Source organism: Gossypium hirsutum, chromosome A02 (genome assembly GCF_007990345.1).
Source record: "Gossypium hirsutum isolate 1008001.06 chromosome A02, Gossypium_hirsutum_v2.1, whole genome shotgun sequence".
Taxonomy (NCBI): Eukaryota; Viridiplantae; Streptophyta; class Magnoliopsida; order Malvales; family Malvaceae; genus Gossypium; species Gossypium hirsutum.
This window is the reverse complement of record NC_053425.1, coordinates 74,702,386-74,708,585: the sequence shown is the minus strand read 5'-3', so window position 1 is coordinate 74,708,585 and position 6,200 is coordinate 74,702,386.

Here is a 6,200-nt window from a genome sequence, read left to right as displayed (position 1 = left end):
AAATGCATGCATTTCATTTTATGAGCCTAAGGACCAATTTGTAAATAAGTAAAATGTTAGGGGTAAAAAGGTAATTTTACCAAAGTATGTGTTATGGGTCGATTCGAACAATGCATGTGTTAAACAAGTTAAATTTGGCATTATATATCAAGAAAAACGTGATTCAGGTCTTGATCGGGGGAAAAATAAGGTTTACAAAGAATAGGCTCGTTTTCATCATTTTGTACCGAGGTAAGTTCACATACAAATAATATGATGTTATGTTATATTTTCGATGCCTGAGTATTAAGTGAATTTAAATTCTTTAATGCTATTATGAGTTATGTTTTGATTGCTCCATGGGTAAGTGATTGGTATTATGGACATTGAGATCGACATGATGAGCAAGCTTGACAGAGATATGATATCGAAGAATCCCGTTTGAACCTTAGGAATAGTTTAGGATACAAGTGACATGTCACTAGGAACCATGTTATTTATGAGCTCATGAGATATGTGATATATGTTTATGTGGTTTCGGGTGCCGGTCTTGTACATCCTACCGATGGCTGGGTAGTCCGGCATGTGTTGCGAATACCTGATAGCTTGTGTGAGCAGCCCAGATAGCTACGTCCTGACTGAAAGCTTGTGTGAGTAGACCCGTGAGTAGCTCGAGAATGAGCTTTTATGTGTTATGTGAATGAGGTAACTTTAGCTACGTATGTGGCACTTATGTGCGAGCCTTCCATGTATCCAATAGTATTCCGAGTGTTCAACGGGTAATTTATCAAGTAACTTGACAGAAGACCCAAGGGGTAAGTCAATGAGAATAATGAATAAGAGATTATGTTATGAGTTGATCAGGTATGTATACCGAACTCATGAGTAATACCTTGGTATGTGATGAACTTATGACAAGGTTGTTTATGTGATGAGTAAGTTTAAGTGACTTGATGAAATACAAATTTATGTTCATCATGTTAAATGTATGTTAAATACTTGTTTTGATAGCATGTTATTTTCATATGGACTTACTAAGCTTTAATGCTTACCCCCCTTCCTTTCCATATTTTATAGTGTCACCAAGCTAGCTCGGGGATAGAAGGACGTCGGAGACTCGACCACACTATCAATTGGACATTTGGGTATAGTTAGTCTCAACATTTTGGGTATGGCATGTATAGGGGACTTGGTCATTTTGTTAAGTGTCATATTGATTAGCCAAATAAGTTGGCCCATGATGGTATTATGATTCATTTTGTATAAGGCCATGAGATGTGGCTTATATTTGCTTCTCAGGTTGCAACCCTAATCATTTATACATGCATGCAATGTGTTTATGCTTTATGATGTGGTTGGTGGTTGCTTGTTGGTAATGGATGTGATAAATGGTACATATGCTTAATGATTGAATTGGGACTAATAGGTATGACCATAGCTATGATATAATTGAGTAGATTGAAGGTAGGTTTATAAGGTTGAATAAATATGAAATTGGTATGGAATGCCATACGAAAGCATAATGGTTTGAGCATGTGATATGTTGACATTACAAAGTCATAGATTAATCATGATTGTGAGTATTTGAGTGACAAAATTTTCTATGTTGCATGCCATCAAAAATGTATGAGTAAGCATTTAAGGGTGGCAAATGGCTTTGAAAATAGCCTCAAAGTTGTCCACACGGGTAGACACACGGGCATGTGTCTAGGCCATATGTGACATACGGTCTGCCCCATGGGCGTGTGATCCGGCCATGTGTCCCCTGCACCCTAATTAGGCAAAAAAACATGCCCAGTAGTAAACACATAGGCTAAGACACAGGCGTTGTCTTGGCCGTGTGCGGGACACGGCTTGGAGATATGGGCGTGTGTTGTAACAGCTCGATTTTGGGCCTAGTCAGAATAGTGGTTTCGAGACCACTAATCCAAGGTTAGAGAAAGTATTTTATTATTATTTTAGGATTATAGCATGTTCATATTAGTGCATGAAAAATTAGGTGAATTACTTTTAGCGTTTGTGAGCTTAATTGCGAAAAAGGACTAAATTGCATAAAATTCAAAAATCTTAAATTGATAGCTAAAGGTGTTAATTTGCCATGAAACTTAAATTGGGGGTCTTTAAAGGGCAAATAGACCCTTTAGATATAGGCTTGGCCGGCCATGAGACAAAGAAAAGGGAAAAGTCAAAGTTAGATGACCTAATTTGAATAAAATAAAACCTAAGAGAAAAAGGCTATCATCTTTCCCACTGATTTTATCCCAAGAAATGGCCATGGAAGCTTGAAAAATTTCAACAACTTTAAGCCTTCACAAGTAAGTGCTCCTAACAAGATTTCTTGTAGATTTTTACATTTTTGAGACCCTGGTGTCATGAGCTTTCTAATGAGGGGACTATTTTGCAAAATGAACAAGAGTCTACAGTTTTTCCATGAGAGTTTTTAGGTTGTTTTCTAAATTTTTATGGAAGAATATGATTTTTTGGTGAGTAATAAACAACTTTTGTGAAGGGATTTTCTCATGAAAACCTTAATAGGGGTTATTTTGCATAAGTTGTAAAATAGATGATAAATGTGTGACATAGTGGAAATTTTGGATTACTATAAGAGTAAAAATGGTTCAGCTAGGCTTATAATATGAAGAAATTCAATAAAAATCAATTTTCGAGCATAGGGGTAAAATGGTCATTTTGTGAAAGTCTAGACCACTTATGAACTTTCGAGCGTCTAAATTGATATGCTGATGAAATAAATGAATTTTCTTAATTTAGTTCAAGAGAAACGTGATTCGGGTCTTTATTGGGGTAAGAACAAAGTTTACGAGGATTAAGCTCGTCTTCATCATTTTGTATCAAGGTAAGTACATATGTAAATGATGTGTTATTGAAGCTTACTTTGGTATATTTTAATAATATACATGTGTAATTAGCTTATTGTTGTTATGTATCTAAATTATAATTGTTGTCATGAATGTATGAATGACATGTTATGCGAGTAAATTACAATGTGAGCAAATACGATGCTATTCGATTTGATATGAAGCCCTGTTGAACCTTAGACATAACATAGGATACAAAAGGGCATGTTATGAAAATTATGTGGTCTGAACTCTTGAGTTGAGTTTGAGTTCATGAGATAAATGTTATAGGTAACGTGGGTTCGGGTACTGATTTTCTGTACAGACCCGTGAGTGGCTTAATGAGCAAACGTTACATGATAGCTATGGGGTCACAGTCCTGACTTGATAAAAAGGCCCGTGAATAGCTCAAATGTGAGTGTTTCATAGCACGAGGTAGCCTTAATTTCTTATATGGCATTTAGATGCGAAATTCCCCGCGTATCCATATGTATTTCAAAAGTTCAACGGGTGACCCGAAGATTTAGTTGGTGAATACTTTGATGAGGTACGTATACCGAACTCATGGTTAGGACCTGAGTAAAGAACGAGGTGTATTAAGCATACATGAATAAAGGAAGAGTAAGATAGAGGCGTTAAATGATTTATATCTTTTAACCATGACAAGCTACCATTGGGTGAATATGATTTTCTTATAATTACACTTTATTTGCATATATGTACTTACTAAGCTCCACGCTTACCCTCCTTTCTTTTCTTTCCTTAGTGCCGCCAAGCTAGCATCGAGGATCCAGTGACATCAAAGCTTCGATCACACTATCACTCAAGACCTTGGTATAGCTACTTTCATCGTTTTGTTTTTTGGCATGTATAGGGACTCGAGTCTTTGTTTAGTGTTTTGTTAGTTATCCATAATGTGTTGGCTCATATGATGAATATGATACTCATTTTGTATAAGGCCATGGATGATGGTCAATATTCATTTTGATTTATAAATAGAATATGATGTTTTCATGGATGAGTAAATTGCATAAATGAGATGTTGTCCATTTTGATTATTTTGGCTATGTGATGTGCCTTTATGTTAGTATAGAGTGATTTTTGCACAGGTTACATAAGTAAGGGTGACGAAAAGGTTTGGTAAATAGCCTTATTTTGTCCACACGGGTAGGCACATGGGCGTGTGTCTAGGCCGTGTGTGACAAACGGTCCACCACATGGGCGTGTGATATGGCCGTGTGTCCTTGCACATAAGAATTGTAAGTCAGTATGCATGGTAGTACACACATGGACAGAAACACGGCGGTGTGTCTCAACCGTGTGAAGGGCAAGGCCTAGTACACGGATGTGTACCTTAGCTGTGTGGCCCTGAAAGATTGCTGATGTTAGAAATAGAATGCCTAGATTTTTGCACACGGGTTAGGACACGGGCGTGTCATAGCCGTGTGAAGGACACGGGCCAAAGACACGGGCATGTTCCAAGCTATGTGAGAACCCCTGTAGGTGTGTATTTAGAATTGATTCCATAAGGGTATAGGACACGGGCATGTCCCTGTGTTGCTTAGGCCGTGTAAGCCACACGAGCCAATAGCACGACCATGTTGAAACGTCACACGGGCGTGTTGACCCTCCCACACAGGCGTGTGCCCCTGTGTTAAGAGTTATTTTCAGAGTTCTTTAAAAGACTCGGATTGTTTCTAAATGGGTTCCAATGGATGTTTTGGGTTTAGTAGGCTCTTATTAAGGAGTTTATAAATAACATTGAGAAAGTTTTAATTTGACCATGTTTTGGTGTTACGAGAACGTTTATATGCATAAGTTTAAGTTAGGTAATGCCTCATATTCCGACCCGACGTGGAAGTGGGATCGAGTAACAATGGATTTTGTATCGGGTTTGCCGTTATCTTTGAAAAAGAAAGATGCAATCTGGGTTGTTGTTAACAGATTGACAAAATCTACTCTTTTCATTCATGTACGCACGGATTATTCACTTGATAAATCGGCAGAGTTGTATAATTCAAAGATTGTTCGATTGCACGGAGTGCCACGATCTATTGTTTCAGATAGAGATCCGAGGTTCACATCATGATTTTGGAAGAAATTGTAAGAATCTTTAGGTGCAAAGCTGCATTTTAGCACTGTATTTCACCAGAAAACGAATGGTCAATCCGAGCAAGTTATTCAAATACTTTAAGATATGTTGCGTTGTTACATTCTTGAGTTTGAAGGTACTTGGGAGAAATATTTACCGTTGATTGAATTTGCTTACAATAATAGCTTTCAATCGAGTATAAAGATGGCACCATACAAAGCTTTATATGGTCGTAAATGTCGAACACCGTTATACTGGAGTGAGCTCAGCGAAGGTAAGATTTGTAAGGTTGATCTTATCAGAAAGACTAAAGAAAAAGTAAAAGTAATTCGTGATAGTTTGAAAGTAGCTTTGGATCAATAGAAATCTTATGCAGACTTGAAATGAAAAGATATTGAGTTTCAGATTGGGGATAGAGTGTTTCTGAAAGTGTCATCGTGGAAAAAGATATTACAGATTGGTCGAAAAGGGAAATTGAGTCTGCGATTTATCGGACCGTATGAGATTATCTAGCGAGTTGGACCAGCTACTTATCGACTATCTTTACTATCTGAGCTAGATAAAATACATAATGTGTTTCATGTATCGATGCTTTGACGATACTGATCCAACCCTTCACATGTCATTTCCCTAACTGAGATTGAAATTCAGACAGATTTGTCATACGCTGAAGAATCGATTCGAATTTTAGCTCGTGAGATTAAAGAGCTGAGAAATAAAAGAATTGCATTAGTGAAATTATTATGGCATCGACATGGGGTTGAAGAAGCTATGTAGGAACCTAAGGATGCTATAAAAAATAATATCCAAACCTATTCACTGGTAAGGTTTTCGAGGACGAAAATCCCTAAGGGGGGAGAGTTGTAACAGCCTTATTTTAGCTAAGTCAGAACAGTGGTTTAGTAACCACAAATCCGATGTCAGAAAATTATTTTAATATTATTTTTGGTGTTTACAGCATGTTATTTGACATGTGTGAAAATTTCGTGAGTTAATTTTATGGCTTGAATAGTCAATTTGAGAAAAAAGGACTAAATTGCGTAAAATGTAAAAGTTGTATTCTACTTGCTAAAGGTGTCAAATGGCCTTGGCTTTTAAATATGATGGCCTTAAATGGTAATTAGACCATTTTAAATGATAGTGGACTTTTACGGACAACATTTATGTGTTATTAAATGATTTATAAAAGGTTAGTTTTGTAATTTGATAATAAGGTTAATTAAAACATAAAAAAATTGTCTATATTTTCTCTTTTATGGCCGAATGTTGAGGAA